This window comes from Pseudopipra pipra, chromosome 1 (genome assembly GCF_036250125.1).
Source record: "Pseudopipra pipra isolate bDixPip1 chromosome 1, bDixPip1.hap1, whole genome shotgun sequence".
Lineage (NCBI taxonomy): Eukaryota > Metazoa > Chordata > Aves > Passeriformes > Pipridae > Pseudopipra > Pseudopipra pipra.
In genome coordinates this window covers 77,101,053-77,125,178 of record NC_087549.1, presented here as the reverse complement: position 1 = coordinate 77,125,178, position 24,126 = coordinate 77,101,053, and the positions used below count along the sequence as shown (strand labels likewise).

At 37.0% G+C, this 24,126-nt stretch overlaps 2 long non-coding RNA genes across 2 annotated transcripts in view; one reads left to right on the top strand and one right to left on the bottom strand.

Annotated features, from left to right (window-relative positions):
- LOC135417549 (uncharacterized) overlaps positions 1 to 24,126 on the bottom strand; it is a 182,642-nt gene that overhangs the window by 16,152 nt on the left and 142,364 nt on the right. Inside the window, exons 8-9 of the long non-coding RNA XR_010432099.1 lie at positions 11,710 to 11,743; positions 10,963 to 11,069 (exon numbers count right to left, since the gene is read on the bottom strand). This is a non-coding gene — a long non-coding RNA (uncharacterized LOC135417549). The remainder of the gene's footprint in view (positions 1 to 10,962; positions 11,070 to 11,709; positions 11,744 to 24,126) is intronic.
- Positions 7,384 to 12,304, top strand: LOC135417554 (uncharacterized). Its single transcript, XR_010432102.1, has 3 exons — positions 7,384 to 7,624; positions 9,286 to 9,351; positions 12,158 to 12,304. It is a non-coding gene; the product is annotated as an uncharacterized LOC135417554 (long non-coding RNA).

The window sequence follows — 24,126 nt, the reverse complement described above, 5'->3', positions numbered from 1 at the left end:
TAAAGTAAATTCAACATTAAAATGACTCAGATTTAAAATGGAAATGTATTTAGTATCTTCTACCAATTAATTCCAACACAAAGTGACAGTTTCATTATAGCATTCACTAAGTGTTTCTATTCAAAAACTTTTTGAAAGCAAAGCTGTGTAAATCCAGATTTAAGAGAGTTCTGTACCCCAAAATATAATGGTAGTAAAGAGTACATTTACCATGTGTTCCTTTCTGCTTTATAGCTGTTAAAGTAATGATGTGAAATGGAAACATGTCAACACAACCCACCACTTGTGTTAAATTATTCCTAAACAGTGACTACATCTGTCTACACCTCTTTCTTATTGAATATATCCTATCTAGTAACTTTAGGTAGTTTTAATGTTCATGGCTTTGTGCTCCTCCCAGCCACAAAAATTACTTAAACCCTCTATAATGCAGTTTCAAATTATCCTTAAACTCAAACCTATTCTTTGCGCAAGAAGATACATGCTTTAAAGTAGCTGATACTTCCATTAAATCTTCTTGGGTGGTCTTAAAGAGCTATGACTAACAACTAGATCACTCCTGCTTAGCCAGAAGCCCAGTCTTTCATATCCCCTTCATTTAAATCATTATATCAGCAGCAGAAAGTGTCTGGTATATACTATTAATTGATTAAAGCTAATATTACTTTCCTATCACAGCTGATCTACTGCTTAGTCAATTCTCCAACACTTCTTTTGACATATCTTTGATCTGCCTCCTTCTTCACGTGACATCAAAAAGAAAGGGAGACAAAGTGTTTAAAAGATTAAAGGAATTGGTGAACAGAAAACTGGAAGGGAATAAGAGTATTTTCTGTCAAGACTTCACCACTAAGCTTTGTAAACAGAGTATGTGTGATACATGTGTGAACCACTGAAAGAAATTCGTGCCGGTAACTAATGTGGATAGAGCCTTCCCAAATCTTCGTTTGCGAAGCCCAGCCATGATGATGATGATGAAAGAAATAACTAAATGCATGTAGAATGAACTGCTAAAGGAATTCATTTTAGCTGTCCTATCCATGTATTTTTTTTTAATAAGACCAATTGTTTTAATGAACCCAATATAGGAAAGTAGATATGTCCACAACACAAGTTGCAAAAATATTTAAGGTAGTGGCAATGCCATAAACTTATCCACAACATCTTTAGCCTAGAACTGCAGCACTGTGATGGTTGTCGTGGCTTGGGCATGGCTGACAACTGCAGTAGCGTGTGAGCTCTTGTTTACCCTATAGCAGAGGGAACTCAATTCCTTACGAGAGAGGAGCTCCTACAGCATACACAACCCACCAATTCCTGGGACAGTTGCAGCGATACGAAGAATCTTGGAGAGGCTGCAGCCTGGTCAATGTCAAGTGCCTTCAGAACATGCATGTCCCAGTGGGGAATTGAGTATTCCCTATCCAACCCCATAGCCAATTGCATCAGTCAGCAGAGGGAGGCTCCAGGGTATCAAAGGCAGAAGAACTCAGGATAGAGCATGGGGAGAGGGTCAGAGTCCTCTACCTACCCAGCATCCAGGTCCCACTGCATACTACCTGTTGGCAGGCCTGACTTCCTGACTTTCTTTCTGCCTCATGATGACTCCCTTGAGGAACATGGAAATCATTGCCTCCAAAAACTGCATATATGTCACTCATTTAAGTGTTTTGTTGTCTGAGTCCATTTAGTCTACTCACTGCTCTTAAATGATGACAAACACTTGATCATTGAGAAAGCTTATGCACAATGCAGTATTATGAAGAATTTCTGTGCAGGTGAATTTCTGTTACATTGAGGGTGTAATCCAACTAAATCAGATTTCTTTCCTGATCAACCATCCACCACAAACATAGCAAACTAGTCACTAATATGCAGGAAAAAACACAGAGGAAAATCTTTTGTCTTAGAAAAGTGGGAAGAAAGGAAGGAAGGAGGGAAGGAAGTTGACTTTGCTTCAGTCTTGAATCCAGTATTGAATCCCAGTTACATATAAAATTATATTTTTAATGTGACCGCATTAAATCATTTTGTCAGATGAATCAGGTACAAGCAGAAACCTGAGGAGAGACAGAGAAAGAAAGATTCACCTTCTTCTACTGATATGGTGACCATACTATTCTTTAATAGAAAAAAAAAAAGGGTTGACTATCCTCTTAGCCATCAGCTAGACAATAAATAACTGATCATCTGGAATCGGAAGCACTGGATTCATATTTTTAAAGTGCTAACAGAGGAAGAGAAATGGGAATAAATTTTGAATTATGCAAAAAAGAAAATATTATTCTTAATGTTTCTGTCCTCCTAATTTAATCATTTATTTCCAAGCACAGAAAAGAAAAAAATACACAGGCATCTCTCTCAGAGATGAAGATTCTAGAGAAAGGCATCTTTATTTTATGTATATAATTAAAATTAAACTCACCAGAGTCTCATAGGGACAGCAAACTCAAATTAAAAGAACACATGTAATGCTGATAAACAAGCTGCACTAGTCAGAGTGGTGTCAGCTAGAATTATTTTTACAATTTTACTTCAGTCCCATATGCTTGCTTCAACTATGCTTGGAAAAAAAGTTTGATTGTCAAAGTTATCCAGAGTTGTGCTCTTTGAATATATGCCACCAGGAAAAATAATGGATCATGCCTTTCCCTAGATAAGGAAAATTTGTACTGCTGTTATATTTTTGGCACCCTATCTCAGCTTAGGAAATGAGCCATTGTCTAAAACACATATAAGATTTGTTGTCATCTTCTATGTCTTGCAGAAAATATAGCAATTTAAATGGAAATCATAGCAGTTTGGTCAAACTCTTATTTCTCATGCTTTCTCTGACCCTCAGCCTCTTTCTCTACATGAATTAGTGGATTGCCTGAGTTTTTTTTCTTTCTTTCCAGGGAACATCATATTCACAGAAAAGTAGGAATTAGTTATATCTTTTTATTGTACCGTAAGTATCAGATGAAGACAAAATACAATTGTAACAGATAGGCGATTAAAAAGGGAAAAGACATTTGAGACAGTACACTGACATGGAAAATAATCCAGTTTAAAGAAAGACAGGTTAAATCTAGTGAAAAAAAAAAAAAGACACTTTTAGGATATAGAATGTTTTAGTTCAATTACTATTTTATTTTAAAAAATAAAATGTAGTACTTCAAAGCCCACAATTTATTTATATATGTTTGGGGTTTTTAGTTTTTTATTATTTTTTCAACTGATTTTAAATTCATTTCCTTTGTGCTAACCTGTGGTGAGAGTGATAGGAAAGAGAAAATCTTACAGCTCAGTCTTTCTTAATCCTCCTTCCCAGTGCTACAGCAGTTACATTTTAATAGTTTTTACAGCAAAGGCCCCCAGGGATGGATTTTATTCAGATAGTCCCATTTCTCATCTCTTCTCTCATGGCTGAGGGGCACAAGATACACAGTATGGAAGGCATCAGTGCAAAAACAGGCGATCAGTTGTGAATAGAAAAAAAGGATGCACTCAATAAAAACACCTGTGTGAATTCTTAGATTTTACATCTGCTTCTTTGTGTATGAGGTGAATATCTACTGCTTGACACAAAAGTATTTTTGGTACTTTGATTTTGACTGAGTATCAAGACTGAGCTTCAGTTAATAGGAAGTAAGATTTCACAAGGGACATGAGGATGGAGGGGTCCCTAAGAGCAGATTTACTTGTGATCAGATAGTCTATCACCTGCATTTACAAATTCCAATACAAAGTGTAAAACAGTTTATGAAAACAATGTTTATGTCTGCTTATGTCAAGATAGGAACTTGTGAACATTTCTGCCTATGTCCAACAGCAATTTCCCTGTTTGGCTCTGACTCCCTGTCTTAGTTACTCTAATGTGTGAGTCAGATGTTGGAAAGAGAGGGACACATCTTGAGTTTTTATTAACGATCAGTAAAAGCTAAACAGAAAAAAAAAAGAACACAGAAAAATTAGCTATGTATTTAGCTTTAGTTCATTGGAGCTTCTCTTCTCCTAAATATATCACTAACCACAGTACGTTGCTGGGCAAAGCCACTGTCTCCAGTGAAAAAAGGTGTTTTGCTTTGAAATAGACACTAAAAATGTTTGCAGGGAAAGTTAAAGATGGGACTGACAAACTGGGACTAACAGTAAATGTGGAGTTAGGCATTTACCTATGTTCTGTGGCAAGCTCCGTTTTTGAAAGGAATTATGTTACATATGTACACAGATTACTTAAACAGAAATATGAACTATCAGTGATCATAATGGTACTTCAGAATTTGTTGTATGAAACAGCCACATGAAGGTAAAAATGGTTTTCTACTAATATAAGAACTGTAAAAAACCAAAACTACTTACAAAACTCTATTTGCCTTGTGTTGTTACAAATGCCAATTCTAATTCTAGCAGAAATTAGATCTTAGTAGTATTTCACAAGAATGAACAAGGAAAAATATATTTGTAATTAGTTTCTCTTAATGTATTTAAATTACAGATTCTTTTTTTTTATAAAGACATATCAATTCTAATTATTTTAAAATTGTTTTGAACTATTACTAGTTTTGTTCAAAATCTGATTTGTCTAGTTTATACCTTCTTATCTTTTACGGGTCCAATAATGCTAAGACAATCCGAGATATAGGGACAAAAAACTGGAATACTTTATTGAATACGCGAGTGCAATTTAAGGGTCTTGGGGGCTGGGCATGTTAATGAGGAGGACGAGTTATGTTAATTAGGGGATGGCTTTATGTTAACTAGAGGATTACACAGGTTTCTGCTACAGTTACACAATTGATTAATATTTTTCTTAACCAGGATTAAATGGGGGGGAAAGAAAACAAAGGGGTTTCAACGTGGTTCGATAACTTCATCTCAGAGTCCTTCCTTATCCTGCTGCAGGAGCCAGGTTAATCCACATGGTTGTACATCAACAGGTCTTGTGAGGAACGTCTAGTCCTTTAGATTAAGGGATTTCTCTCAGCCTCTGTTGCCCAAGGTTTACCGCATTGACCCACCAAGCTCCTTTCTGCTGACAGCTGGGTTTTGGCTCCTACATTATCTGAAGAATGTATCAAACTTTAAAGAGTCAGCATATCTTTAAAAAAAAATCAAAACAGATTAAAATAGAAACAAAATTAGACTTCTTTCTTTGTTTGCACTGCTTAGAGATATTGAAATTGTATATTACTAAACTGCCTAATAAAATCAATCTTCTTTCCCATTTAAACAGAGAGTATTTTCCACTTAAAATATATTCTCCTTTTGTTTCTTTCCACAAACTGAGCAGTAAAATTGTATCTGCATGACAATTCCTCATCATTCATCTATTCTATGGTGCATTATACACAAAGTTGGTGATTATGAATGAATTGAATTTTAGCTTTGTTTATTGACAGCCTCAACCTCGCTTCATCAATTTATATCCTATAGAAGTATCTTCCAGTAAAAGTTTTCAAGAGCATTTTCTTGATCAACACTGCACCTTCTGTACCTAAAATGAAGTGAAAAATAATGCAATCAGGCATGGAAATTTGGTAGCCTTTTCAATATGGAACTACCCTTTTTTTGTTGTTGCTGTTCAGGTGCCTTTTAATACCTATTTGACTGGATTTCGATCAAAAACTGTAGATCTAATTGTGTGGGTACCACTACATACAAGTAGATGTTGGTTTCCTCATGAAAATTTTGTTTCCTTTGTTGAATTATTGGTGTTCATAGTTTAAAATGTTCTCAGCATATATTATAGATGTAGCAGTCAGGATACCATAGAGCATAACAATAAATATATTTGTAATTATGCAGACACATAGTGATGCCAGTAGTCTGATGTTCAACTCGGAATTAAATCAACTTAAGCATATGAGTTACTTTTGAAATAATTTAGAAGAGTAACTCACTTAATATTTCCCTAACCCACAAACTCATTCTGGAAAAAGTCATTAAAAAATAAAGAAAAAGAACACCTTTATCACATAAGACTGATGATTCTCTAAGAATTTCTTAAAATCATTCAGTCTGTTAAACAGACACTCCAACACAAAAAGGCAAAATGAAGCTTTCTTGCAGCCAAAAAAATCACAAACTTATTTTAGCCACAGAGTCTTCCATACCACAACTAACTAAAAAAAGATTTTGAAGCTATCATAAAGAATTTTTCTACTAAATTGTACTAGCAGGCAAAAGCTGCCTGAGTAAATCTAGTGGAAGTAAATGTGAGGATGAATGCATTAATACATTTCTGTTACAGCTTAGTTTTAAATTGCCCCAAAGGAAAACTCCCATAGTCAATGAATCCAACAGAGAAAGGAATCTACACTCGTCTTAAGACTGTTAACTAGAGTGCATTTCTACAGATGTATTTCCACCATAGGTCATTCTCTATGAGTCTTTCACAATTTATTACACTGATTTAAAGTAAATATTTTAGAATCATGACAACATTCATGTTAATGTCAAAAATAAATTAAACTTCTGTACTGGTTTTGTCTGGGATAGTCAGATTTATTTAAAGTATCTTATACAGTATACGGATTTATGACCAAAACAGTGTTGATAACACATCAGTGGTTTAGCTGTTGCTAAGCAGTGCTTGTACAGCATGAAGGCCTTTTCTTTTTCTAAAGCTGCCCTGCCAGCGAGTAAGCTGCAGTTGCACAAGAAGCTGGGATGAGACACAGACAGAACACCTGATCTCAACTGGCCAGCAATAAAAGACTGGGACAAAAAGGAGGAATAGGGGAATGTCCAGAGTTATGGTACTTGTATTTCCAACTAGCCACTACACATAAGTCCTGCTTTCCTGAAAATGTTTAAACCGCTGTCTGATGATGGGAAGTAGTAAATGCATTCCTTATTTGTCTTTGTTTCATGCACCGCTTTTGCTTTCCCTATTAAACTAACTTTATCTCAGTGCACACATTTTCTCACTTTTACCCTTCCAATTCTCTCTCTTATCCCAATGGGCTGTGGGGACAAGTGAGCACGTGACTATGTGGTGCTGAGTTGTGTAGCAGGGTTAAACTATAACAGCTTCAAAAGAGCCACCTTATTTAGGTTCAGAAACTTAATTTAAAATAACTTTTCACTCATAAGATGGAAAAGTTCACATTTTCATGCTGCTACAAACATTCACTATAATCAGTCTCTTTCCTGTACACTTGGAAAAGCAGTAGTCTTGCAGAGGCAAAATGTCAATAGATAACGTTCCTCTAACACTGTAAGACACAAAAAATAAAGGTGTTTCCTTACTAATTGGTTACTGACGGTGTTCCAAAACAAATTATTACATAAGAGGGCAAAAGTCTTTGGGAACCTTCCTGTCCTTAAGCAATTTTTACCTGAGGAACCTTCTATGTAAGAGGAAGAATTTCTGCTATGTCATAGTTCCTTGCAGGCTTCTCTTCTGTGAAGCTTCCTGGGCCATCCGTGCCATTTGTAGCATCCTGCTGGCAGAGCTCCACTACTCTAACATCTTTTGACAGAAGAACCATAGTTCTGTGAAGTATTTTGAAGCCAGTTCCAGCCAGCTTGATTTGATGCCTCCGGTTCTCTTAACAAACAGTAAAGCCCAATTTGCCTCCCGTGTGCCACTTATATTTTTAAAGACGTCTGTCATAGTTTCCATCTCTTGTCCAGGGTGAGCAATAGTCATCTACTTAGTCATTTTTTATGCAGAAGATTTATACTTTGATTGTACTTACTGACCTTTTCTAGTCCTATTATATTATTTTTAGAATGAGGATGGACAGAACAGTAAACTGAATTCACAATATTGCAATAGCATGGATTTAGATGATAGTGTAAGAGCGCAATGTTGCTCTCAAATTTCTCTTTCTATACCAATAACTCTGAACATTTGATTTTTTTTCTGACCAATAATGAGCATTGAGCTGATATTTTCATGATGTTATCTTTTAAAACCCACAGATTTCATTCTGACTGATAACTGTCAGCTTAGAACATATTTCAGGTATAGTTAGGATAGACTGCAGAGTTTCAGGTTACTTTTGTCCCTATTCAATTCCACATTATTCCAATCTCTGGTCATACCATCTAGCAAGATCCTTCTGCAGTTCTTCATGCTGGCCCCTCTATCCGCACTGCACAAAACAACTTAGTAATGTTAATACCATCTCATTCTTAACTTCTTTTTTCACATTATGTCTGAATGGATTAAACAGTATTAGTCCCAGCACAGACACCTTCAGGATTTTCCTAGTGGTCTCCATCCACTCTAAAACACCAAACAAACATATGCTTGTACTCTCTACTTCTTCTCTTTTAACCTGTTATTCATTTACGCAAAATTATTCCGTAATATCTTTAAAAATCTGTGATGATGGATCTCACTGAAAGACTTTCAGAAATTCAATTCATCTGTATTAATCAAACTCAGTCACAGTCATCTTAATTAATTAGGAGAAAAATTAATTCACAGTAGGTCCTGTCAAACATTACTAGAATTTAACCTTGCTCAATATTTACCTCAATGAAATTCAGGATAACAGTGTAACTTGAAATCTGACTATTTAAACAGAATCCACTAAGTTTAATAGCTCCCACTCTGTCTGAAGCACTTTTAGCACTAGCACTGGCTGGGAATTGCCTCCAAATATAAATGAATGTAATTCCCAGCTGCTACTAGTACTAGATATAAATCATTCAAAGTTTATGTTGATAAAAGTGGCCAAGTTATACACAATGCAGAACTTCATGCCCTAATTATCATATAGTGCCAATTTGCAAGGCCCATGTTTCAAATACATTCAGACTTCAGGAAAGACTAGATGATTTTCATATAATTTATGCAAAGTCACTTTTCAAATTATCCCAACACAGAAAGTACTTCAGAAAATAATTTTAGAAGAAAAGAGGTGGATAAATTATCTTTTTTGAATACATCGGAAACCCAACAGCAGATGTATTTAAAGGGAAACATATGCAGTTCAAAATTAAACCATTTAAAGGCCAAAAAGAAACAAAAAAAACTTTTACGAGCAAATGGTATCAGGAGCCAGTTATTCAAATTAAATAGGAGGTTGAAAAAAAAAAGCACAGGAATGTTAAATAAAGTTTCTGTTTACACTGTTCCTCTTAAAAAAGTTTATGATTTAACAAGAATAGAATAAGAATTCTTATATGTTTACATATCGTAAAGACAGGTTTTCTCACTGAATAGGCATTGAGGCTTCTTTTTAATATGAATGACCTTTATTTCGTGTGTATATATATATATATATTTTCAAATAAAATATTCTTTTTCTCGTACATTCCGCAAAAAACTTTGATTCTTCTTAGGAAGGATTTTTCTTTTGTTATATTTATCTGGAAAGATATTTCATCCAAAGAAGATTATTCAACTAGGTAGGTCATAAAATATCCTTTTGTCAATCTTCTGCTCCTGTCCTTTTCATACTTTTCAAGCTTTCCTTTTTTTTGACCATCATTATGGTTTAAAGGACAGAGAACCCCTTTCTGTAGTACAGAACAGACATGATGTATTGATTTTTATTAGCTATCTAGTAGAAAAAAATCTACACTATTTTTGACCTATGTAGATAATTCTCCATCTGAGTATTTGCTCGTCAGCTACTGAAATGCTCGCAAAACTGTCTTAAGGGAGCTGTGCATGCCTGTTAGATTTCATGTTTTGAAATTAAAAAGGTACAATTTAGTTAAAAAAAAGTGTTGATATAATCAGTTGTTAACTTTCTTCCTGCTCTGCCTTCTATATGGGGTTTACAAGCCCAAATGGTCATGATGGAGTTCTGCCGGGGTGTGAGGTGGCCCTTGTGTGGGGCTGCCTCGCCCCGACCCCGCCGGTTCCAGCGGCTCCAGCGGCCCCAGCACAGGGCAGGGCTGAGCCCCTCAGCCACGGGCGGGCTGGAGAGAGCCCTGGGGAAAGCCTGGGCAAGGGAGGGCAAAACGCTGCCCGGCAGCCAGGGCTGAGGGAGGGGAACCGGGTGAGAAACAGCCCTGCGAGCCCCGAGGGCAGAGAGGGAGGAGGGCAGGAGGGGAGGAGAGACCCCGGCAGTGATGGCCTTGCGGCTCCAGCAGGGACCCCGGTGGGGCGGGTGTTCCCCTGCAGCCCCTGGGAAAGACCCACGTTGAAGTAGGGAAAAATGTGAGGAGGAAGGACCTCCAGAGAGGAGCTGTTATGAAGGCTCCCCATTCCCCACCCCCTGTGCCCCTCTTGGGAGAGGAAGTAGAGGAGTCAGGAGTGAAGAGATAAAGCTGAGCCTGGGAATGGGGTGAAGAAATATGTTTTTATTTGTCTGATGTGTAATATCTGTTGTGTTGTTTCTCACTACCTGTAAATATTTATTTTAATTGGTAATAAATTAATTTTCCCCAAGTCAATTCCCAGTAAGGAACCTTCCTGTCTTTATCTAGACCCAAGAGCTTTGTTGATCCTGTTTTAACTATTTCATCCCCTCTTTCTGGTGAAGACATAGTGAACAACCAGATAGTAGTTCAGCTTTTACCTAAGTTTAACCCCCTGTGCCTTCCTTCTTTGAATTACCTGTAATTACTTTCAGACAGAACTGTTTTGCAGTAAAGATTACTATTAAAAATAATTTATACTGTAACGATGAAATTGGTGCAGTGTGAGAGTTCCGGGTGAGTGAGAGAGTGAGAGAGTTCCAAGTGGGTCAGAATTAAAAGGTGACAATCAATGTCTAGCTGTGCGCTTTCCACCTTTCAAAGTTAGGGACAAGTTGAAAATAAGTGCTACGAATAGGGAAGCAATAAGAAAAACAAATGGATGTCTCTGTCTAGGACTGTGGGGGTTTTTGCTTCCACACACAACCGTCACAACCAGCTGCAAGCCATTACAACCACCACAGTGTATGATGGCTGCACCCAGCTTACTGTGGACTTTGGGGGATAAATAGAAACACAGTACCCAAGGGCTGTCTGGAAGGGTGTCCCACACATCTTGTTGGCATGCATATATGACTACAAGCTAATCACCTTACTCCATAAGTAGTAGACAGTCCAGCACCTGCTAAGCTCTCTTGCACAGCAACAACTGCACACCAGGATCTCCCCTTGAGTAGGGACATCTCTCAAGGTTACTCCTCGAGACACAATACATTCTCAGTAAGTTATCACGGCATGATAATCTTTAAAATTTTAGCTAAGTGATACAAAGGATTGATTGTGCATATGTACTCCTTTAGACAGAAAACCTTGATCGAGTCTGGGATCAAGTATAGATCCACCTGCACCGAGGCTTCTCTATGAGAAGGAATTTAGAAGTCAAGTGGGTTGTTTCTGAGTATTGTGACTTAAAGAGAGCATCTCCCTGAGAGTTTGATTTGACTCTGTTATCTATTCAGTAAATAAACAAGTGTACCTTGCCATGAAATCTTGTTAAACCATGGTAACATTTACCATTGCATTTTATAATAACTTTATTAATAAAGTATATTGTGGCATCTTTCTTAAGTGCATTGTTTCTTCCACGACAACGACAAGTAAGAGAAAGGATATTAGCAGAAGCCAGAAAGACTTCTTCAGATAGAAGAGGAATTAGCAGATAGAGTGAAACAAAAGTTTTGTTACTAAAGACTAAAGAAGAATTACAGCAAATGATTCGGTGTTTATGTAACTCAGCTAGTATGATATACTGTTGCAGTCTCTAATTCCAGAATAACTAGGAGCAGTACTAGAGTGTACAACAGAGTACATGCAGAACTCGTGAAAGTATCCACCTACCTGGTTGTTTTCTAATCTCTCAGTGTGCTGCCTGCTGTAAAACAAAAAGAGGGCAGAACAGGTGAGATAATTTCATAATTTAAAAGAGTAAATACATAAAATAAAAACCAAGAAATAGAAAGAAAACCTAAAGAATTTATCAAGGGCCCAGAGCACTTAACTTGCAAACATAATTTTCTTTTACTTGTAGATCATCTTACGAAACAATCATAGAAAAAAAAGAATGACATTAAAATGCAGTAGGAAAAAATACAGGCCTTGATTAGTATTCCACCTTTTCATAGCAGCAGAAAAATACATAAAATACCACTTTTTTTTATGTTTGTTCTCCAGTTAGGCTGTGTTGTTGTGCATGCCACATACGTTCAAGATGACATTTGGATGATTTAATAAATTAAACATGCCTAAACTTGGTATTTACATTTTTGAACTTTTTTTTTTTTTTTAGCAGGTTGTTTTGGAGAGAAGATATAAAATTTGTAGAAGAACTATATTTTTTGTTTAAAGTTATGCTTCAAGTAGCACTGATAGTAGTACTGATCTTCTGGTCTGGTTAACATTATAATGAACAACTACCTACATAAAATAAAAGATGATGGTCATAAAGAGTCAATTATTTTTTTAGCTTTGCAGATCATGTAGCTCTCTTTTCCACTTATGATTTAATTAGTTGTCCAGTTAAAGTGCAAGGTGATTTGTACACTGAAGTATAAATTTTCCATATAAACTTTGATTTGGTAAGTACTGAGAGCAGAATTTAAAATAGGTGTTTTGCAAAAGTTCACAGTAATATTTTTATTGTCTATTATCTTTGAAGAGATAGTGAATCATGTCCAAAACAACTAAGGTAATAGTTTTTGTGTGATCACAGCTTTTCAAACAAAAGGCTCCAATGTCAGAATAAATTAAAGATGACATTTGACTGATGAAGGGCAAGGAGAGGGGCTTGAGCTTAAAATTTCTGCAAGGTCGAGGAAAGTGGAATCTGACAGCCAGTTAGAAAAAAAATGGGTTCAAAATGGATGCACTATTACCCTCAAAGCACTAACAAACCCCTATGAGAATGGACAAGTCTTTCTGGAGTGATCAAGAGAGTAAAGCAACTTCTATCATTTCTGTAATACCAGATCCTTATTGTTAAAATATAGAAGAACTTAAGTACGGATGAGTAAGAAAAAAAAAAGTGGTGATTAATTCAATTGGCCTCATTATAGGAATCCACCTTGCAGCTCAACATTATTTAAATATATCGACCAGTATCCGGTGCTGTGGATATGCAGTTCAATCTTATTGGAACTTACACTGAGAACAGCCACATACAATGCAATGTCAATCTTTTTTCTCCTTTGTCTTATTATATTATAACAGGCAAAAAGATTTATGAGTTCACATGATGTGATATTCTGTCAGTTGAGACTGCAAAACTATCTTTTTCTTATATGGTGAGAGGTAGAAGTAAATAAAGAATAGCAGACAGAAGCAATTATGTAAAACTCTGAGCAGTATTCCCTAAAGAGAAAAATACGTACATTTTCCTGTCTAGTTCCATTACGTGTATTCATTTCAAAACTAGACACTTTCCAATACAAACAGAGCAAACTCAATTTTGTTCGAACAACATTCTCTTCTAACACTTCATGTGCCAAGTGAGAAAAGCAACACAAAACCTCTAACAAATTAAACATCTCTTTTAAGAACAGTGTAAATGCTGTTAATTTACTTTCAGTAATGGGAGTTTTTCTGATTCACTGCATGACTGCATTTGGGTGTTGCAAAAAATAAGCTGTTTGTTTCAACCTTAAATCTTGTTTGTATAAAAAAAAGATTTTTAGCAAACTCATGAATGTCAAATAATGCATGGTAAATATAGTCTTTGTTAATTGCTTTTACAAAGATTTATGTAGGCTTCAATTAAAAAGGGAAAAGATAGCAGTAGATGATTCCATCATACCCACCTCCACTGAGATGAAGCAAAATGGTCATTTTATTCATCTTATGGGATCAGCTGAAGAACAAAAAGCTGGAACATACATATATATATACACACACACACACTTTTAACCTATCTAATACACATGAATGGTGGATGCATCCTTGCTTTGATGATGAGCTATGTAATATATTTACTGACCAGAGCAGAGAAAGCATTGACTGCTTTAAGGAAAACTTAAATAAAGCATTAGAATTTTCTTTATATATATATATATATTGAAATTTAGGATTTGATAAAGAGCAAAACACTTGGAGGAAACATCAGATGAGAGGATACAATTGCAAGGAACAGGGAGAAAGGTAGTATGACAAGATGATAGTAGAGAAAAATGTGCCAGGTCATGCACTTAGAGCTTGATATTGAGCTTTTCTGTTATAAACTAAGATTTCCCACTACAGCCAAGGAAAGAGAAAGATCAGGAGTGTTAACTACCCAAAATGGATGAATATGAGCCATCAGTAAAATATGGTACTGAAAATTTGAAATGATCCTGGTCCTGAAGTATGTCAGAAGTATATGGACATGTATAGTGGTATTAAATGCGAAAATTACAATATATTGCTATTACTCTAAAATGAACTCTGATCAATTTTGATAAACTGGATTCAAGAGGATGAATTTAAATAGGAAGTGAGGAAGAGACAATTGCTCTCTGCATGTGGAGAATACAGGATTCAGTTTATGGAATGAAATGAAGAAAATTAGCACAAAAAAGTTAAGAGGGAATACTCTTCTGCCTAAACACAGCAGAATATAGCTACTAGGAAGGAAAGAAACTATACAAGAACCTAGTGGCACAGAAAACAATTGTGGAGCAGTCTGCCTGTATAAGTGACAGAGGTGGAAGAGTGGTCTCGCTCTAACATGGAAGAATGATTTTATTATTAAGTTCTTAAGTTTATTAAGTGAATTGTAGGGTTTTTCTGTAATATGAAAGGACAGAACACTGTGATCTGATCCTATCTTCAAATGCTTCTAAGATTCCTATATTTCATGCAAAGAGTATGCTAAGTAGGGTTGTGCTGAAGTCTGTATCCATTAGACAGATGCAAAGAAACTAACACATGTATACAACCTGATACTTTGCAAGCAAAGGGAGAGTATTTCTTTTACTATCTCTATCCTCTAATAGGTAAGAGAATAAACAAGGACACCCTGTGAAAGTATGATATTAATCCTTGAGGCAATAAGGTTGTAGGGATACATCAGTCAAAGAAATGATCCTTGCAGAGGGTCAGGCCAAGGCTGCAATTAACCATGTAAGCTTGTGGAGTATAAGAATACTCACATAAGTATAAAAATACTAACGTATTTATAGGTGCATTTATGTATATATACTGTTCTAACCTTCAGGCATTTGTTTCCTGGGTGCTCCCTAAAGCAGATATAGTTTCTAAGCACTGAGTAATTTTGATTGGATTTTTTGTTCATAAACTTATTCAGAATCCTTTTAAACTCCGTGAAGACTGCAACATTGAGAGCATCCTGCTTCAGTGATTTCCATGACTGACTTAAAGTTTGTGGAAAAGACTACCACTTTTCCTTTATTCTGAACTTGCTAATTTATAACTTCATTTAATTCTACCTAATTTTTCTATTAAAAGAGGAAAAAGCAATAAAAACCTGTACACTTTTCTCCCCATCTCTCATTATATCTATATATATTTCCAAGATTCATCTCAGTTATTTCTTTTCCAAACTGAAGTATTCTTTCCATAATTCTCTCTTGCATAGAAGTCTCTTGCCCTGATCATTAATCAATATCCTTCCTCTGATTCCGGGGAAACTGTCACACATGGCTCCTATACTGAAGTTCAAAGATACGGTCCATAAACTGTCTTGAACATGACTCTAAAGAAAAACAGAAGAATCATATCTTGAAGCTTGAGGACAATGTAAATTTTTGAGGACTTTTTATTTTGTAGACTTCAATGAAATCTCTTAAATATAGAGCAAAGATTTGACGTCATACTGTAGGATCAATATCTTCAGAAAATAATGGGTTCTTCATAAGGAGTTTTCTCTTCCATACTTTCTCTTCCAGCATTTTCCATACTGTAAAGGAAGGTTACTCAGACCTTTAGAATAAAGACAGAAGCATTTTTTTTCGGAATCTGAACATTTAGCCAAATTAAGTCATAATATATCATAATGACCCAACTAGAACACAGCTCTAGCTGTGTTCTGTTACATCAAGACATTCACTTTTTAATCTTCTCAACTTGCCTGCTAATACCTGTTGCAGTATATTCAACATAAGGACACCATCAGAAAGCGGTCCAAGAAAACCAACAGTGAAATGCAATGTGTCACTAATAACCACAAGCACACAATTCATGAAATCATCCCATGATCCTTCTTCCAAGAAAGGTCAGTATAGGGAGTTGGTTAGAAAATGGGGTACTTTCACACCTAGCCCAGAGAATACATATAAGTGCTGAAATATTTAATAGATAGTTTCAGATTTTTTCAGTTTGTAAAGGTATTTGGCAAGTATAAGCCATCAGTGAATTACCTCCTTGTATTTATTATTTATGTGTTATCAATTAAGTAATAAACTCATAAATATATCTGGTGAATTTGTATCCAAATTCCAATCTGAGATAATGTGTTATTTCAGTAGATCTTTTAGACAAATTGATACTGAGTAAGACTTAATCTCCAGCAGAAACAGCAGATCTCAGTGACTGAAAGCTAGCAGTGAAGCACTGTTTTATAACCCATAGAGTGATGAGCTTAGTGGGATTTGAAATAGCTCAATATACTATTTGTTATGAAGATGCATTATTATTTCAGCAATGAATATGCTGTATCCTATATCAAAAGAACCCTCAATGATATGAATAGAAGAAAGCTCTCCATACTGATATACAGATATATAAATGTATATAAATTTTGTAATTTTTTTAGCACTTCTCAAGAGCACCCTTCAAGTTACAGACTTGAAGTTCTCCACCTCACCAAAGAACACATCTCTGAACTGTAGTCAGTTGTTCACTGACCATATTGATATTCTGGGTTTTTTTCAGGAAAGATCTGGCCCTTCAGTCTTAAACACCTTTATCAGCATGACTAGAGAGGCAGATAGAGAAAGATGAGAATATGTTCCAATCCAGACAAGCCTCACATGAACTTTCTCTTGTTCTAGTTGCTTTGTGTCTGGATTAGGAGTGTAGCCTCTTAAGACAGCACATCTCTTTGGTCACAGCACGACACAAATGTATATCTGAACTCTTAAGACAAAGTGATTTAAATAGCAAGTTAGCAGCCAGGCAGCACCCACATCCTCCCAGATTACTTTGCCCGAAGAGATATATTTTTTAAAGTGGATTAAACTAAAACAGACCTTAGGCCCCCTGACAGCTGCTAAATGCAGTAGTCCAATAGATGCAAGACTGCCACAATTCCCTGTTCCCAGGTCCCAACAGACACGCATTCACAGACACACGGAGGCACACCCTCACAGACACAACCACCCATATCATATATACATATATGCACAGAGATCAGCACAGGCGGGAAACACAGCATTCACACAAGCACAAACACAAATGACCTCATCCAGTAGCTGCAGCCTCTGACCTCCCAGGTGATGGCATTTGGGTGCGGAAACTCTACAGTCCCAATCCAGCTACTGATTTTCAGACTTCCTCTCACTCACATAGACACATAGAATCATAGAATCAAAGAATCAGCTGGGTTGGAAGTGACCTCCGAGATCATCAAGTCCAACCTTTGATCCACTACCACCACTGTTACTAGACCATGGCACTAAGTGCCATATCCAGTCTCATATTAAAAACCTCCAGGGATGGTGAACCCACCATCTCCCTGGGCAGCCCATTCCAATGTCTGATTACCCTCTCTGTAAAGAATTGCTTCCTAATATCTAACCTGAACCTCCCCTGGCACAACTTGAGACAATGCCCTACTGATAGTTGCCTGGGAGAAGAGACCAACCCCTACCTGGCTACAACCTCCTTTCAGGGAGCTGGAGAGAGTGATGAGGTCTCCCCTGAGCCTCCTCTTCTCCAGGCTAAACAACCCCAGCTCCCTCAGCCTCTCCTCATAGGACTTGTGTTCTACTCCTTTCATCACCCTTGTTGCTCTTCTCTGGACCTGCTCCAGCACCTCAACATCCTTCCTGAACTGAGGGGCCCAGAACTGGACACAATACTCGAAGTGTGGCCTCACCAGCGCTGAGTACAGGGGCAGAATCACTTCCCTGGTACTGTTGGCCACACTGTTCCTGATACAGACCAGGATGTCATTGGCCTTCTTGGCCACCTGGGCACACTGCTGGCTCATGTCCAGCTTCCTGTCAATCCAGACTCCCAGATCCTTTTCTGCCTGGCTACTCTCCAGCCATGCACTATGGAGCTCTATAGCAACCGGCACTAGATAGTAGGTCCATCCAGCTAATGGCCCCTGCATCCCCTGTCTCCTAGTTGCCTCATGGACAATCAAACACATGCAGACGAGTCTATCCAGTAGCTGGTCCAGATCTATGGCTCTACTTCTGCTGAACTGGTCTCAAAGTAGCTGCTCTACAGTAGCTGCTTTGGCCTCCCAGTCCCTCCAGCAGTTGACCTGCAATCCCTCTTGTCTCTCCAGTATCAATACCAGGCTTACAGCCTTTCCAATAGTTGGCACTCAAGCTTCTTACTCTATTCACCAGTTTAGTGCAGCTTAATATTGGCTACCAATCACACACTGACATGCATACACACCCACACGCACGCACATGCACGCTCCAGCCTACTCAGTGGCTGGCTCCGTAAGCTCATGGACCCCTGTGACATGTGGTCCCATTTGCCAGTGGCACATAGACCTCAGTACACATACATTCACACAAATAAAACAGTCTTGTCACTCAGGAAAATTTATAAATTATGCTTAATAATAAGACAGGATAGAATGTGCTGATTATATGCAGGTCATGGCCAGACAAGTGTAGTGATCAACCATTTGTATACATATGGCTGGTCTCATTTATCCCTTTAAGGCTCTTTTTTCCCTCTCCTTTTCCTCCCCAAGTCACCTTGACGCCTTTCTTCCCTACCTTTGGTTTGTCCCCTAAACATCCCAAAATGTGGTAAAATCTAAAAATGTTCTTTGCCTGTATTCCATAATCTCATATCTGCACAAACAGCAACTCTTCTCAGTTTGAAAGGTGCTCTGGAGAGGTGCCACAAGCTGAGTAAAGCTGAAGCGTGTCACTCTCAGGCTGTGTGGCTGATGGCCCTCTGGTGACAGCCCTGGAATGGGTCAGGGCAGGAATCCATGCCTCTGACAAGGTTGTTAGAACATTATGCTTCCTTTGTGTTTGTGTGCGTATGGACCTTTTAGAACAACTTCGGAGTACCTTGCTCTTTGACATTTTTTCCTGTCTGCCCTGGGCATCCTGCTATTGGTCCTGGGAATATCCTATTTCCAGAGCTGTGTGGTTGTGTTTTAACTAGATTGATGATGAGTGTCTTCCCAGCTCTAGGATCTTTGTGGTTTTAGACTGATCCTACATTCATTCCTATAATGAGTAAACCTAGACCATCTAGCTGAAGACAGAAAGTACATTCACCAATTATTTGTTCTCTACACTGTCTCTGTAAGGCTTAATATCCCACTCATAATTTCTTTTTGTTAGTTTTTCTTGGACAAAGTCATTTGATTTAATACTAGTCAGCCAGGCAGTATAATATTACACAGTTTAAAAAAAAAGGCACATAAAATGTTAATGAAAAAAAAAAAAAGACAACATTCTCACTTCCCCATGGCTGGGTATGACAATGCCTGAAGAAATGCATTTTAGACAGACACATAATATGATGTGAATTAGCAATTATACTTTGATAAGAAATATCTCTCTCTCTCTGCGTATATAACCTATAACATTTGTGATCCAATTATAAAAACAACTAAAATTCTCCTGGCTCTAATGTGATTTTTCTGCAACAATAATATTGACTCCCCAGTTATGCATGTGCCATGATTAAAAGTGCTTTTTTGCTTAAATTATTCTTTTACTCATCCAAATCTGACAGTAGTTTTAGTCAATTTTATTTAAACAAGTGGAAGCACAGAATAGGGGCAAAAATTAACAAGATAGAATCTGGAAAAGATCTTCCAACAAAGGAATATATGTATATCTCCCAAATATTTAGGTTTGGATTTCAGTCTTTACTACTGCACAAATGAACAATAATAAGCATAGTAATTCTATTAAAAATGGATAAACAAGAATAAATTTTTCAATATTACGAAAATATCAGAATCCTTAAGTAACACTGATTTACATAATTCTCCAAGTCAAAGTTACCATAAACCAGAATATTTTATTGTTTATTGCGATTTTTTTAGTTCTTTGGGAACAATTGGGCTTGTTTTGATATACAAGGAACATGATAATTATAAACATTTCATGAGCAATAGCAGAAACATGCAGGATGGAGGGGAAGAATATACTAGAAGAGTATTCATGGCAAACATCAGAGGAAAAATTTAGATTAGATAACATAAAAGTATATTTCTACAGAATGCTTTGGTCAGATTCTGAAAAATGTAAAATTAAAGGATTTTATACATTTCATTTTTATTTGAATATGGTAACTCTAATAAATTTCTGAAGTTCCAATTATTAAAAAATAAATGCAAACAAGTTTGGTGAACTCATGTATATGTAGTTAACACACACTAAATTATTTCACAAATCTTTAGTTGTTATTCCAGTTTTTAAACCATAGGATTCACTTCTCTGTTTCTATTAAAGTTAAGAAAATCACGTATTCCACTTTCTAGATGCCTATGAACCACAATAGTTACTTTAGCTTCTTTTTATTTCATCACTCATAAGACTTTACAGAAAACTGGCTATCTTTTGACCTAAAATATGTGACTATCAAAAATCAAAACCAGGAAGAGTACTTTGACTAAAAAAGTGACGTACATGGCATGATCAGAAACATAAGATGAATCATAAGACTTTCTACATATGGAAATACATCAACAAACTTGTATCCATAATTACTAATGTATAGTGAATCAGAGTTACCCCTATCTTGACTGGCAGTTACTTAAAAATATGTGTGTAATAGAAGAAAAAAGAAAGCTACAATCATTTGGAGACACAGAAGACCACAGCATTTGATTATTCTTATATTTAAATATTTTTATATTTAAAAGTAGGATACCCCATTGATAAAATAAATTATGAGTGATTCAGGGAAAATCTAGTGAAGACATGGCTTCTGTAGCTCATCACTAACTCTGAAGATGAGTGTCCCACGGTATCCTGTAGCACCGTACATGCTATAATCAGGTCAGAAAGGGTCAATAGACAGATTTAGCATGGAATTTGGGCGAAGCTTTTTTTTTTTTTTTTTTTGGAATTTAATTGATTGAGACAAGGTGTCTAATATCTGGAGATATAAAAATGCCATATGAACACCCACAATTTCTGCTGTGGGCAGGAGTAGTACTGTACTTGTGAAATACAGCTCTGGTCATACTCTGCACGTGAAGAACTATTAATTTTGTCAGGATCTTCACAGAGCTATCTGCAGAGCACAGTTTAAGACTGCTGTATCTGAACCTATTTTTCGGGGTCTAAGTCATGATTTCTATGGTGTATTGCTCTATAAATGCAAAAATGTGTTATTATATTTTACCTACAATCTAATCAGAACAACCTCTTCAAATTCAACATTGAATATAATTCAACACTGAATATAATTCAGATCTGTATTCTTGTGCTGCTTTATGAAGTTCAAATTAAATACGTATTTTAATTAGGGAATGGATGAGATTGGAAAGGGCCTCTGGACATCACCTAGTCCCATGCCCTTGTTTGTAAGGGCCACTCAGACATAGTTGCCCAGGATTATGTTCAGATGGCTTTTGAATATCATCAAAAACTTCTCTAGGCCATCTGTGCCAGTGTTAAGGCAGTCTCCTGTTTTTCTCCTCCATCAGAAAAAGTGTTTCCTATTGTTGAGGGAACCTGCCATGTTTCTGTTTGTGCCTATTGTCTCTTGATCTTTTAGTGCTGAAAACAGCTTGGCTCCATCTTCTGTACACTCTTCCATTAGGTATTTATATAAATTTATAGGATTCCCCCAAGAGCCTTCTCTCCAGGCTTTCTCAAACTTCTCCAGTCCCTTCGACATCTTAATAGACCCTTACTAGACTCTCTCCAGTATGTTCATATCTCTCTGAGGAGCCCAGAACTGGACACAGCATTTCAGGTGTGGCCTTACCAGTGCTGTGTAGAGAAGTATCTAGAAGAGAGAAGTATCTAGAAGAAGTATTACCTCCCTCAGCCTGCTGGCAACAATCCTCCTAATGCAGCCCAGGATACCACTAGCCACCTTTACATCTAGGACTCATTGTTGGTTCATGTTCAACTTGGTGTTCATAATGACCTCTATATGCTCCTCTGCAGAGCTACTTTCCAGCTGGGCATCCCCCAGCATATACCAGAGCATGGGATTGTTCTTCCCCAGGCACCTCCATAAGGTACCTGCCAGCTAATTTCTCCAGCCTGTCCAGATCCTTCTAGATGGCCTGTCAGCCACTCCTCAGCAAGCTGGCTGAAGTTGCACTCTGCACCATCATCCAGATCATTAATGAAGATGTTGAACCGGAATGGACCCAGTATTGAGATCTGTGATAAACTTCAAGTTACTGATCTCCAATCAGACTTTGTACGCTGATCACCACCCTCTGAATCCAGCTGTTTAACCAGTTTTCAAACCACATCACTCATTGTCTGCTCATCCAGCCCATATTCATCACACTTTTTTATTAGGCTCTTATATGAGAGAGTGTCCAGAGCTTTACTGAAGGCCAGGTAGACAATATTCATTGCTCTCCCATCATCTACGAGATCAGTATTTTCATCATAGAAATCTACCACTTTGATCAAGCATGACTTCTCCTTAATGACTAGTCCTGGTAAATTTACTGTCCTTTGTGTGCCTAGAAATGGTTTTGATTTGCTGCTTCATCACTCCCATGGGAATCAAGGGTGTTATGTTTATCTACTTTGTTAATTTAGATATTTCTTAAAGTATGCTTATTTTATGTAGAAATATGTATATGGGGTGTTATTTTTTAAAAGTACTATTATTATTTAAATATCATTATCATATAATGGATATGATAATGCATAAACATCCATGTCATTCATAAAACCAGGTATAATGTTTTATACATTACATGCATTAATGGAACACACCCCTTTCATGGAGTTTTCTTTATGTACAATTGCTGAAAAAAAAAATTGCTGCAGCACTTATGGTACAAAGTAGAAAAATAAGTGGTCATCTATGAAACAGAATGTTATGTGAATGTGAAGGTGTAAGTAAATCAGATCCTTGTCTTTCTCGATGTATCTTGGAGGGGGAGTGTGAAACATCCGAAGTTGCAGAGATTTATCTGACAGGGTTCATTATCTGCATCTGTAATGTGCCAGAGAGAAAAAGAATACAGGAAGCTCTCTACTGTCCAGCCAGTCCCTAAAATGCTGTTCACGGCCAAAGGAAACATCATGTCCTTTGTTGGCAACTTGAATTAATCTTATGTGCTGCTTCCTCATACTTCTGCAATGCCCAGTGTCAAAAACGGCACCCGCGGTAAGTGTCTTCAGCTGTCTTCTCTACACAAAATCATCATGGCAAGGGCAGAGGGGAAAGCTGCAGGCTGCATGAATTTTTCAGCCCCTCCAAATCACTTAAACTCTTGTTATTGTGTCAGTTCATGAATAGGTCACACTTGTGTGTCCCTGGACTACTGCCAAGGGCACTGCTGCAAGTAATACTATGACAGGTAGATAATTAGACCTTGAACCTTGTTCATGGACTTACTCTGATAGCAGTGTAGAGGTACTCCTTGCTCTGTCTTTGGCCTGGCCTTCAGGGATTAGTGACTTAAAAGAATCAGTTCAAGAACTGCGGTTTATGAGGGTAGAAAGTCATCACAGGTTTATATTTTTATAAAGTTATCTGTATAGCTTAACCCTTTGAAAGAATGTGAAAGTCTGGGCTACATTGAAGAGTTTCTTTTGAACTAAGCTCTGATCATGAAAGATGAGAAAGATAAGAAAGAACTGCATGGTACTGATATTGATATACTATCTCTCAGGATACAAAAATAATAACCAGTTACAAAGTAATTTCTTGGAAAATAATCATAATTCACTAGCTTTCAAGCTAATAAACTGAGAAGGCTGTCAGTATACCTTTAAGCACATTAAATTTCGGTAGATTTTCCTGTACTGAATCTGAACCTATGCATAAGGTTTCACTCACAGAGATTAAAAAATCAAGGTTACTTAATTATACTATGTAGTAAAAGTGAATGAAGTCTGGTACTTCTTCTAACCTCAGACAGAGCTGTTGGTCTCAAAAGCTTCTGACTGCAATACAGGA